This window comes from Mytilus californianus, unplaced genomic scaffold, assembly GCF_021869535.1.
Source record: "Mytilus californianus isolate M0D057914Y unplaced genomic scaffold, xbMytCali1.0.p SCAF_7, whole genome shotgun sequence".
Classification (NCBI taxonomy): domain Eukaryota; kingdom Metazoa; phylum Mollusca; class Bivalvia; order Mytilida; family Mytilidae; genus Mytilus; species Mytilus californianus.
This window is the reverse complement of record NW_026262723.1, coordinates 54815680-54830414: the sequence shown is the minus strand read 5'-3', so window position 1 is coordinate 54830414 and position 14735 is coordinate 54815680.

Genomic DNA, 14735 nt, shown 5'->3' with positions numbered 1-14735 from the left:
GTTAGACATGTTTAATTAGTAAGTGTGAATGCAACAAGAGTGGTCGAATATCTCAGATTAATATGCGAAATAAGGTTAACGTTCCAATAATTTGGCTGAAGAGCAAGAGAGCTTGTTCAATGATTGTCCGTGAAACAATTCGAAAAAAAAGTTAGTCTATCAGCATGCTGAAATTACATAAGGTATACGTGTAATTGATATGAAAGGCCCGCATGTAATTGTGAAAAGAAATGGAAATATACCTGCAAGTTTCGAAGTTAACAGCAGGGAGCTCTTTGGTTATCTACATTGTATCACGGTGCTGCTTAAGTTGATAGGTAGGTGAACGTGATATCCTGTGAAATAGCTATAATACCTTGCAAATACTCATCTACTACTGTAACAATGTTTCGGTTGTTTTTATTACACAATCACGCGTCCTTAACATGCATGAAATATTTGCTACCGGACGATAATCAATCATTTCAAAAATATGCATCCTTCAAGTTGGATCTTTGGATAAAAACTTTACGTTCATCAATTTTCTTTACTCACTTATTTAAACCAAAAAAGCAGTATAATTCCAATTTTAGATTCCAAAAACCTTTGTCATAAAATTTCTTCACGTGAACGTTAATATATGTCAGAAAGACAGCATTGCACTTATTATTTTTTTACAACCACATTTTTTGAAAGTCATATTCTCATCAGTCTATTTAATGTTTACATGATTTTTGTATGATTGTTAGTATAGCTTTACGACATCCTCATCCCCACCTTTCTTAAAAATTCTGTCAAAACATTGGAATGGTTTAGAAGTGATAGAGCGAGCAATGTTATTAAATTGTTTCTTGATAAACCAAAGATAGAATAGAATATTCTGATTGAGTAAAGGATGTGTAATGTATACGACAGGGCTCAAGATATGCAGATGCAGGTTAGTCGTCATCCTGTTCGTAACTAAACTGTAAAGGATTTCATTAATAACATATAGTTTATACAAGCAAAACTTAATATTATTTGTATATACATATAAACATGCATGGGTCTACAATCTGTCGATACCTGTACAGTGGCATTGCACAAAGTTATGTTTTTCTTTGAATGTCAATGACGTCTTTATACTGAATGACATTCAAAGAAAATAAATACAAAACATTGAATGAAAAACAAATATGATATACAGTAAGAAGCGACAACCACTGAATTACAGGCTCCTGACTTGGGACAGGCACATACAGAATGTGGCGGGATTACAATAGTTTGTTGGCGACAAACCCTCCCCCTAACCTGGGACATTAGTGTAACAGTGCAACAAAAGAACAAAATTAAAAAAATCAGTTGAAAAGGGCTCAACTCATCAGATCGATACAAAGCAGAAAAAACATCTAACAAAATACAGACTGGATGTGGCAGGGTATTTATACATCCCCACAACAAAAAAGACACTAAGTACAGATCTGAGAGTGCTCGCAGTTACTCGACAGCGATTTCAAAGCCAAAAACAGCTAATAAAAAATCATGCATCTAAGACTAAAATATCAATCAATACACCGCCAACAGCCAATGGATTTGTTCATTGTTTTGTTCATAAATCGGGTCGTTAATTTTCTCGTTTGAAATATTTTACATTGGTCATTTCGGGGCCTTTTATAGCTGACTATGCGGTATGGGTTTTGCTCATTGCAAAAGAAGGCCGTACGGTGACCCATAGTTGTAAACTTCTACGCTTTTTTTTTGTCTCTGCTGGGGAGTTGTCTCATTGGCAATCATACCACATCTTCAAATTTTATAAAAAGGTAACTTTGTGCGCATGTAGAACTGGTAAATCCTATTCATATTTCGTGACTCACTGGCGTGAGTACTAGTATCTGGAGTTGTGGTGTTCGTTAATGTTTGGGTTTGCAACGTATTTTTTTCCAGGATAAGTCGGTTGTTCTAGGCTGGTGTGGTCTGGTGTATTGTCTAATATATTTGGTAATTCCTATTATCCATTTATGCATACCACTGACGCAGCAAGTATGTTGTCACACATGTATGTTAATGTAAAATAACAAAGGTGGAAAACAAGCTATCAGGTAGTTTCATCACAAGCAAGCGATGTAAAAAACGCTAGAGTGCTTTATTTTCATATGACCCATTAATAGGTGAAAGTCTCTTGAATTTTGGATGATACATATGGTAAGAACCATACATTGTTATAAAAACATAATATAATACAGTTTATAAAAGAAATATTATTTTATCATATTTTATAAGTATGTACTCGGACTTCATTTAAACTGAGTTTTACTGTACGCATTGCTGTGTGTTTGTTTATTCTACATTGGCTAGAGGTATAGGGGGAGAGTTGAGATCTCACAAAACATGTGAAACCCTGCAGCATTTTTGCGCCTGTCCCAAGTCAGGAGCCTCTATCGTTTGCTAGTCTTGTATATTTTTAAATTTTAGTTCATTTATATGTTTTGGAGTTTAGTGTGATGTCCATTTTCACTGAACTAGTACACATTTTTATTTAGGGGCCGGCTAAAGCCCGCCTCCGAGTGCGGGATTTTCTCGCTGTGTTGAAGACCCATTGGTGGCCTTCGACTGTTTTCTGCTCTTTGGTCGGGTTGTTGTCTCTTTGACACATTTCCCATTTCAATTCTCAATTTTATATTGATCGCCTGAAATAACAAAACTCGAATAATAGAAAAATATTTTAAATATTTTTCACAATATGGGGATGAGTGCTACTGTTGAAAGAAGAAACATGGTTATAAATTTGAGTTTAATCAGTTTCCTAAACCAATGAATCAGAATGTAACTTTAGAATGAATTTCTTAACAGTGTGAACATGGACACCTGATATTTAAATGATATCGTGTCGGTCACTGGCTGTCGACAACAAAGACTTCGCACAATTACAGTATATCAGGGGCCTCTCAATGGGGATATACATAATTACTTTTTTACACATGTCCATTCATAAAATAATTTTGTTTGCATGAAAGTTCATAGGAATTTGTTTTGAATAAATTTATATACTCACAGCAAAAGGTTTCTTTTGAAAGAATGAGTATATTCAGAGGTGATATCACCAAGTAATCGAGAGAAAAAAAGTAAGAAAAATTCTTTTCTGGCAATAAGTGAAAAATTAAGTAGTGTGTCAGTTATAGACAAGTAGTCCATCATGCATTGCAAATCATTCAGTGGATTGGTCAATCGCCAAAATAAAAAAAAATGCTTTATTTGTAAACAAATCCTAATACATGCATTGATGGGGGCATAATTATGCTAAATGATACATGTCCGTATAAGGAAATGTGCCCGACCTAATAAATGCAGCCGTTCGGTTGATTTGGAAAAAAACGAATGGACGGATCACAGCGATTTAATTTAGAATTATACTTAATATTTTTTTAATTTGTGTTTCAGTATCTATTCATGAATTAAATATGTTCACAATACCTTTTATACTAGAATAATTAAACGAGTGCACGCTGTTTAAAGGTTATTATTATACTGTTACTGTTATGTTGACATAATAACCTGTACATTATCTCGTGTTACAGTTGACCAGTTTAGTCTTGTGCACATGATTAATTATTCCAAAACAGATTTATTAAATTCATGGATATAAAACACAGAAACCGAAAAAGAAGTGAGTACAATTTCAAATTGTAAGGGGGCGACCATTCCTGATTCAGTTAAAATAAGGAAGGGGGTGGCTATGCAAGAGGCTTTAAAATCAGCATCAATAAAATTGCAAATAAACGTTTATGCAGAATTGTCTCAAATATGCGTCCTCAAATAAAAAAAAATAGTTGAGTAAGACAAAATTCAGTGAAATTCCCCGCTTAATTTGTAGTAAAAGAATATAGATCCCGTAACCTTTGTTATACGTGTTCAACAAAATCTAAAATAAATAGCAATGTTTCCACAAAAGCTACTCTGACTCCAATCAACGTAAATTTTGCACTAAAGACCGGATTCATATGCTGCTTGATATTTTCACGAATTATTTTTTGTTAGAATGATCTTTAAATGTTCACGAAAATCTGATCGTTGGATTCTTCGACGGGAATTCAAATTTGTTCCGTGCAAAACATTATGCAGCCCAGAGGACTAATTTTTTTATGAAGGCCCGGGGTTCTCATTACCAACAAAAATAACCATAGTATGAAAGTTGATCGTAGGTTACTCTACATCAACTCGTACGAATAAATATTTTCTTATTTTTTTAAGGATCCACAGAACGTTTGGTTTTTTTTCTCGATTACTTGGTGATATCACCTCTGAATATACTCATTCAGTCAAAAGAAACTTTTTTTGTGAGTATATAAATATATTCAAAACAAATTCCTATAAACTTTCATGCAAAAACTTTTATTTTATGAATGGACATGTGTAAAAATAGTAATTATGTATAATATCCCCATTGAGAGACTCCTGACATACTGTAATTGCGTGAAGTCTTTGTTGTCGACAGCCAGTGATACACACGATAACATTTAATTACCTTGTTACCATGTCCACGCTGTTATGAAATTCATTCTATTTACTATGATGTGTTGGAAAATGTGGTGAAATTAATATGAGACTCAGTGCGTCTCTCTATACAATGCAAATTATAAACGGTAAGAATAACATAGTTCTAAATTTAACTATTGTATAAAATACCATTGAAATATTTTTGACCAAAAGAGATGTTTATTGCTTCATTTCTTTAAACCCAAAACTCTGACAATTTTATTTATATTACAAAATTGATTAATTGTTGTTTGCTTATATAACGTCCAGTGGAATATACATATTCAAAAATCAAAGAATACCTGATTGTACTTCTGATATAAAAGTTTAAAAATCACTTACATGTACACGTATGCATAAACCTGTACATAATTGTATGTAACTATGTATTATAATGGAAAGTTGTGTTTGTTTCAGTATTTGATAAGGTTCTGTCATTCTTTGATGTGGTTATCACATTACTTGATGAGGTAAAGCCACGTGACCATTGACCGGAAAAAATTAGTTCTATTTTTAGCGCGATTTCCATATGTCGTTTGTTTAATGTGCTTCGGATGAGTTAAAGTTCAAATTAAAGTTCCAGTTGTTGTACAGAGTTATTTGGTATGAAAAAGGGGAACGTCAGACAAAAATAAGAAAAAAAGTTCCCAAAAAATATCAATAATTTGGACATAAGGGGGATATCCCCAAACCAATTGGTCCTGCCGTTTTTTCCCTTAGTTCTCAAATGGAAGCAGTATTACAAAAAATTCGTGAAGAATTCCAGAAAACCCTGTGTCTCACCTGAAATTGCTGCTGTCATTGCAAAAGTGTAATGTTGACTGTAAAACTTCCATTTATCGGTAAAAAACAAAATTTAAAAAAAAAACGTTTTTCTGTACATGCTTTATCTCATTGACAATATAGAAGATTTATAACAAATCATGGAGGTTTAAAAATTTATCATGACAAAATAGTTTAATTTGGTAATATTTAATGTAAATAAAACTTATATAAAAATAAGAAGATGTGGTATGATTGCCAATGAGACAACTCTCCACCACATACCAAATGACGTAGCAGTTAACAACTATATGTCACTGCATGGTCTTCAACAATGAGCAAAACCCATACCGCATAGTAAGCTATGACAAGTCCAGAAATGACAAATGTAAAAACAATTCAAACGAGTAAACTAACGATCTAAATGATGAAGAATAAAGGTTTGTTGTGTCTCACTACCGCGACATTAATATCGCAGGCTGGACACATATCAAATTACTTGTACTTTATTGTCAACAAATGAGACACTTTAAATCAACTCACACTAAAGTTACAGGGAAATGGGTTATCGGACTAAGCGACAAAGCATCAATTCTATAAAATAAGAATTCTCCGATTTTTTTTAGCGCGTATTATCATTTGAATATATACGAATATCAATCTTTTAATATATATTTTTATAAATTCCATTCTCTGATATACCTCGCACTAAATTGAAAAAAAACTAAACTTTTTAGAATATCTGTTTAACAGGTGACGGCGGATATGTTCCAGTTGTCGTAACCACAATCCCGTCCTCTTTTCCTCGAATGTGACCTGCCGAATTATATATATAATTAGACCAAATCACTGGGTTTGTACTTTCACGAATAACACGACGGGTGCCACACGTTGAGCAGGATCTGTTTACCCTTCCGGAGCACCCGAGATCACCCCAGGATTTTGATGGATTTATATTGCCCAGTCATACCGATCTATAGAGTTAAGCCAATTTCATCTTATTTGTATACGCCCGTTTACGGGACGTATTATGGTATACCGTTGTCCGTCCGTCTTCAACATGTCGGACAATAACTCAAAAACGCTTTAACCAATTTGCATGAAACTTTGGTGAAGTGTTTATATCTATTGACATGAGCTTCCTTTCGTCTTTTATAAATTTTAGATTTTACGTTTCCGAGTTATGGGGTTTTATTTATTGAAAAAGGGGGATTTTCCAGTTTTCGTACAATAACTCGAAAACACTTTCACCAATTTGCAAGAAACTTTGAATTGTTTATATCTATTGACGCAAGATCCCTTTCAATTTGTATAAATTTTAGATTTTACATTTCCGAGTTATGGGATATTATTCATAAAAAATGGGTGATTTTCCAGTTTTCGGACAATATCTTCAAAGTGCTTTAGTGACTGGTTTATATCTATTGAGATAACCTCCCTTTAGTTTTTCATAAATTTCTGATATAACATTGAGAAGTTATTGAACTTTATTCTTTGAAAAAGCGACGGGCGTATCATGCGCTCATGGCGCAGCTGTTTTTACAGTTTATTCTTGTGTTGTGCTGTTACACTATTCACCCATGATAGGGTAAGGGTTTAGCGCTCACAGACATGTTTAACACCGCCACGTGCACATTCTTTATGTGCCTGTCCCTAGTCAGGAGCCTGTAATTCAATGGTTGTCGTTGTTTCATGTTTGTCATATTTGTTTTTCGTAAGTTGTTTAGTTATTAGTTACGGGTGCCTATAATTGCTTACATCCACTGTATTTAAACTCTGGTGGATAGTTGTGTCACCGGGGAAACTGGGTGACTTGTGGGGTATGTAACAAGAGCCTGACTGAATGGCCTCTTGTTACTGAAACTGTGTGATGCACCTGACCACACAACGAACGATTGCTCTGAATAGCAATGACACTTCTGAGACTGAAACTCTGGTGAAAACTAATTGTTGAGACTCTGGAACTAGCGATGAATAAACCAATAATTCAGCATGGAATACTAATACTTTTATTACAGATGGACTGTGTTCAGTGTAAAGTCCTGAGTCCAAATCTTGCTTATAAAAATTATAAACAAGTATTTATACACAATTGAATTGACAAGTATAGACATAACAAATAACAATTAATTTGAGTAATATTGTTCACTGACAAGGATTAAACTATTTTTAGAACTTGAAGAATAAAGTTAATTTACTAATCTGATTATGATATTTAAAAATATATAATTATGAAAAAGGTATAATGTCACTAATTAGCTAATAGAATAAAACATGTCACTCAATGTCCAAACTGAGAATTAAATTGCATATCAAAGCATGTTGATTTTAAGTCCTGGATATTAAATGTAAATAGAAACGAAAACATGAATTAAAAAGAAATTATGAAACACAGAGAATTAAAGTCCAAAATATCAAAATTGAGAATTTTATATTAAAGTCCAAAATAATAAACGAAGCTGCATTTTCCTCTGTCACATATGCCTCTCCTCCCAATTAAGTCCGTCCTCGGACTTGGCACTATCTAAATCGGCCTCCTCTGCGGTTGTTATAGTGTCTGTTGTTATAGTTGGGTCGCTGTTGGTTTTGGCTGGAAGACAACATGTTGTTTTTATGACGAAGGCTTTGAAGTTCTTCTGTCAGCTGTTTGATAGAATGTTCATGAAATTGCAGTTTTGAATGAAGGTCTGATTTTTCATTTTTCAATGTTTGTATTTCATCCGTAAATTCGGTGGAACGTAAATAGTAAAGATCCTGGACCATTTTCACAGTCTTGTCTATTTCTATAACCTGGTCTTCCAATTCCTGAATTTGATGTACATATTCTTGTACGTTTATAGGCGAAGCATTTTGTTCTTTGTGTTGCCGAATTTTTTCAAGTTCGTGTTTTAACTGGTCTCTCTCGGATTTAACACTCTCTATATTGTTCAATTGAAATTTTAAGACCTGGATGCACTTTTGTTGTTCTGAATTTTTACGTTTTTCCTCTGATAATTTCAGCTTAACACCATTTAGTTCTGTTTTAAGCACATTTGCAATATCCAAATATTGAACGAAAGCTGAATTTCTCATACCAGAGAACGGTAAGGCTCGGATAATATTTTTGCGCTCAATATAGCTGTGTATTCTAGCTATATCACGTTCTTTTTGCTTTCGAGATTTTACATGAACTGGTGTACTTTGTCTGTTCTTTGTTGCTTTTGAAAAACACTTACTCGAATAATGTCCGAATTTTCCACAAGAAAAGCATCTCTGATTGATGGAATTACATATATAGTGTTTATGAAATTTACCGCATCTTCCACATGCTGGACTATAACCTGACTGGACGTTCCATGGTTTCCATTGTGGTCGAAAGCTGTACTCCATCGCTGAATATTGTTTACGCTACTTGTCTGGGGAACTCGCTTGGCTGCTTGAGGTCTCTGGATAGTGTGCTGAGCTAAAAAGTCAGCACGCCGTCGTCGTCCACCAATCTGTCACCGGGGAAACTGGGTGACTTGTAGGGTTGTGTAACAAGAGCCTGACTGAATGGCCTCTTGTTACTGAAACTGTGTGATGCACCTGATCACACAACGAACGATTGCTGTGAATAGCAATGAGAACTTTGGCACTGAAACTCTGGTGTAAACTAACTCTCGAGACTCTGGAACTAGCGATGAATAAATCAATAATTCAGCATGGAATACTTTTATTACAGATGGACTGTGTTCAGTGTAAAGTCCTGAGTCCAAATCTTGCTTATAAAAATTATAAACAAGTATTTATACACAATTGAATTGACAAGTATAGACATAACAAATAACAATTAATTTGAGTAATATTGTTCACTGACAAGGATTAAACTATTTTTAGAACTTGAAGAATAAAGTTAATTTACTAATCTGATTATGATATTTAAAAATATATAATTATGAAAAAGGTATAATGTCACTAATTACCTATAGAATAAAACATGTCACTCAATGTCCAAACTGAGAATTAAATTGCATATCAAAGCATGTTGATTTTAAGTCCTGGATATTAAATGTAAATAGAAACGAAAACATGAATTAAAAAGAAATTATGAAACACAGAGAATTAAAGTCCAAAATATCAAAATTGAGAATTTTATATTAAAGTCCAAAATAATAAACGAAGCTGCATTTTCCTCTGTCACAGTTGTCTCATTGGCAATCACACACATCTAACTTTATTTCGATTTCTATATGGTGTTTTGTATACTGTAACATTGTTTATCTTTTGTACGTATACCCCTTAACCCTTTTTCGTAAGCCCTAGCAAAAGCCCTTGATCCGCGATAGAAAATTTAAATACGAACTCATATTAGATAACTCCAATATTATTTCACCTCGAAATCTTAATCTAAATGAGACTTAAATTCGAAGTCTAACTCGAACTCTATCTCAAAAGGTAACTCAAACTCTAAGTTCAACTCGAAACTCAATGCTAACGCGAACTTTAATTCTAATTTTGACTTGAATTCTAACTCGAAATCGAAAATTACTCGAAGTTTAAATCGCAGACTAATTTGAAGTTTAAATCGAACTCTAACTCGATGGATTGCCACACTCATCCGAGACAAATGAAACATGGAAATCGGAACGAACACATCATGTAGTGTAAAATCGTCAAATTTTGAAACATCATTATGTAATTTTTAAGCCATATAAGGAATTGACAAATCATCATTATGAAATAATAAAACCACATCATGTAATGAAACAGCTACATTACGTTAAGCCACATACACATCAAGTAATGTTAAAACCACATTGCCTAATAACACAACCACATTAAATAATGAGGAAACCACATCGAGAATTGACAAAACCATATTAAGTAATGACAAAACTATATCAAGTCCATACGAAACCATATCATGTAATATCGAAATATCATTAAGTAATGACTATTCCATATTGAGTAATATCAAAACATCATTACGTAATGTCAAAACCATATTATGTAAGACAAAATATCATCAAGTAATAATAATACAACATAACGTAATATCAGAGTACCACATAGGACAGCTGTGGCGTTCCATATGTTTAGCGTCAATTAATTTAGTAATAATCAATACTAATTTAGATATCGTTTTTCCTCGAACAATCATAGAACTTTGATAGAAATAATTAAAAATCAAAATCAAAAATCAAGTATTGCTGAGATATTCAAGAACCTGCGAATGGATTTTTTTACGATGGTTTTTTTCACTGGTAAGCGACAAAAAATATGAATACTTCAAAGTTTTTTCAATTGCAAATCGACGATTTTTATTTCAAGACTATTTTATGCATACATTTCTGTGTCCCAGTAGATAAACTTTATTTAAATAGATAAACGTCAAACCTTTATCAAGTGATTTAAATACAGTATTTGAAATTTGATCTGTTCTCAAATATTGAACAATGTTATAAATGATGCTATGCACTTGTTTTATAATTATCATCTGGCCGTAGCTTCGTGGCATTGCATCGCTTGTCATTTACTATAATAACATCTGATTCATTAATCTTGGAATGTTACATAGTTTATAACAGTCTCCGGGACAAGTTTGCACTTCCGCTGAGTGCAAAAGTTGTCACCTTAATTTTTGGAGTTAAGTCAAAATGAAGTTGATAACTTGGTTGGTATTGGTTCCCTGATATTTGTCCTAAAAAATTTTGGCTCTAGCACCACTGTTGAAAAAGTTATGCCCCTTTTTTCAACAATTTCCTCAGAGGAAAAGTAGTTTTCCTCAAGGGAAATCAAATTTCCCTGAAGGAAAAAGATTTTTCCTTCAGGGAAATTGTATTTTCCTCAAGGGAAAAAGATTTCCCTTAGGGAATTTGCTGCATTAATATTTCCTTTGAGGAAATTCTATTTCCTGTGAGGAAATTTGCGGCTTCAAATTTTCCTTTGAGGAAATTCTATTTCCTCTGAGGAAATTTGAGGCTTCAAATTTTCCTCTGAGGAAATACTTTTTCCTGTGAGGAAATTTGCAGCTTCAAATTTTTCTTTGAGGAAATACTTTTTCCTGTGAGGAAATTTTGTCAACAGCAATTTACTGTGAGGAAATTTTTGACAAACACTTTTCCTTGAGGGAAAATTCAAGACCACAAATTTCCTCTAAGGAAAACATTGTTCTCCAAATTTCCTCTATGGAAATTTCTCTCATTCAATTTTCCTCTATGAAAATTTCATAACAGTAAAAACAGTATGAATATAATTTTTCCTGAGACTGAATAATTGATACAAAAGATAGTTAAAACTTTAATAAAATGTTCACTGATGAGTAACATGACATACAAAAACAATAGGCTAGCTGTTTGAGACAATACAATAATAAGCAAAATGCTATGAATATCATACTATTTGTGATGTTATTAATATTGTGCTCATATTTGCGGATTAAATAAAATAACCACTTTTCATGTTAATTTAACTTTTCTGCTGCGTACAATTATTCAATCCCCTACAAAACAGTTCAGTGCATTAATAATTCCATCCACCAGACATCTTCCTTCAATTGGTAGAGAATACATTTTTGCGATTTGTTCTTCAAACATCTTCCTCTATATAGTTGATATGACAGAGCTATGTACATGAGTGGATAAAGTAGGTGTTTATTTCGACAAAAAAATACTTTTTTTTCTACATTTCTCCCTAATCCTTCAGTGTAGGTTGTTGCAATTACACAATTGTGTTCTTGTGCATCTATGATTGTACTCCATTTTGTTTACAGCCATTTTGTAGAAATTTCCTTTTTTCTTTTTCCAGGTAAGCACACATTTCATTTCACATTAATCCAATTAGCACACCTTAAGTTTCCTCTTCTGTATTGATCTGTTGATGATCATGAAAACCAAGAAGTCTCTGCACCTATAAATACACAAAATATAAATAGAGAAAAAAACAGCAATATGAAATAAGCTTATTTTATCATGTTTAATATGAACATTTTGAGAAACTTAAATTTGATATTCCTACTAATCATGATTATGAGTTCTGTTATTTCAGTGCTTTGTGTCCACGACTTAATATCAGTCGTTTTAGTGCCTTGCAGTGATAATGAGTTGAGCCACTTTCAACAGTTTTTACAGTTTGTTCATATGTTGTGCTATTTGAACCACTGTCCTAGATTATGGTTAGGTGGAGTGCTCACAGACATGATTGTTTTCTCATTATTGAAGGCCGTCATTGGTCTTTAATTGCTTGCATCCACTTCATTGAACTCTGGTGGATAGATAACTCATTTACCATACCACATCTTCTTATTTTTATAATAGTCATCATTCAAGGGCAATCACTTTTATTATATAGAAGTGGTCTTACCATTTAGGCCTTGTTGTCTTCTGTTTATCTTGTTTTGCCGATCATTTCTACTGTACAGTTGTAATTGTTTATATTTTTCTTTATCTTCTATATTTCTTGCCCTAAACTTAAAAAAGGTAAAAACTATAATTTAATGACAGTCACTATAACTATTATGATACATCAGTATGTGTTTTTCTATATACCATAATATAAAAAAGAATGAAATATTTGTGCTATTTCATTTCACAGACTATTTGCCAGTCAACAGTTTCAAAGACATAACCACGGTCAATAGTTTAACAAACAAACATTCCCGTACTTTTTCATCGTGTTCATACTAATTTTTCAATGGACAACAATGACGTGATTAACTATTTTTCTATGATTTGTGTGCTTGACAACATTAAACTCTGAAATATTGTTAACAGTATAATCTGTATGTGTCTGTCGTCAAAATTTCAAATTAATATATTACTTACAGAAGCAATTAAAACAAGAGGCTCACAAAATGAATGTGGTCTAAGAACTTAAAAATTTCTAATTTACCTATTCAAACCGTATCATTATTATTTGCTTTTATATATAAATCAGAAATAACCAATTTAAAATGGAAAATTTTAAAGAAAACAAAAGGAAAAAAAGTAAAAAAAATCCCCCCAACATTTTCAACCCCCTTATGATTCATCACCCCCAAACTCAATCCCAGCCTTCCCTATGTGGTACGGTACCTTGCAGTACAATTTCAGAGCGATCCATACACTTGAACACAAAGTTATTGTCTGGAAACAAGAAAAATGCTTGTTTTTTGGCCCCTTTTTGGCCCCAAATTCCTAAACGTTTAGGGCAATTACCCCCAAACTCAATCCCAGCTTTCCCCCTGTGATATGGAACCTTGTAGTACAATTTCATAAAGATCCATACACTTACACACAAGTTATTGTACTTAAACTAGCAAAATGCTTGTTTTTTGCCCCTTTTTTGCCCCTAATTCCTAAAATTTTGAGGCAATTACCCCCAAAATCAATCCCAGCCTTCCCTTTGTGGTATGGTACCTTGCAGTACAATTTCAGAGAGATCCATACACTTGAACACAAGTTATTGTCTGGAAACTAGAAAAATGCTTATTTTTGGCCCCTTATTCCTAAACATTTTGGGCAATTACCCCCAAAATCAATTCCAGCTTTCCCTTTGTGATATGGAACCTTGTAGTACAATTTCAGAAAGATCCATACACTTACACACAAGTTATTGTCATGAAACTAGAAAAATGTTTGTTTTTTACCCCTTTTTTTTGTCCCCTAATTCCTAAAATTTTGAGGCAATTACCCCCAAAATCAATCCCAGCATTCCCTTTGTGATATGGAATCTTGTGGTACAATGTCAGAGAGATCCATACACTAACACACAAGTTATGTCCGGAAGTTACAAAAATGCTTATTTTTGGCCCCTAATTCCTTAACTGTTGGTACCATAACCCCCAAAATCAATCCCAACCTTCCTTTTGTGGTATTGAACCTTAAGGTAAAATTTCATCGAGATCCATTAACTTCAACTAAAGTTTGAGTGTGAAAACCAATGTGTCTTTGGACGACGATGACGCCGCCAAAGTCAACGTCATACCAATATTTTGACCACAAAATAAAAACTGCAGTTTCCTTAAAATTACCAATCTAGTGGCAGCAACCCAACAATGGATTGTTAGATTCATCTGAAAATTTAATGGCTGATAGAACTTGACATAATGAACAATTTTACCTCACATAAGATTTGCTCTAAATGCTTTAGTGTTTGAGATATAATCCAAAAACTGCATTTTACCCCTATGTTCTATTTTTAGACATGGCAGCCATGTTTATTGATGAAACAGAAAATAAAACACAAGCTTTATTCTAAATACCCTAAGGATCATTCAGCCTCAGTTTGGTTGGAATTGGTTCAGTAGTTTCGGAGGAGAAGATTTTTTAAAGTTAGAAAACATGATAAACAAATTGTGTAAAATTGTCGTTAAAGTGCAATAACTCCTTAAGAGGTCCATTGACAATTCTGGTTATAGAAACTTATCTGTAGATCTTACTTTGCTGAAAATTTTTGCTGTTTACAGTTTATCTTTATCATTAATAATATTAAAGATAATAACCAAAAACTGCAAATATTTCTTGAAATTACCAATTAAGTGACAG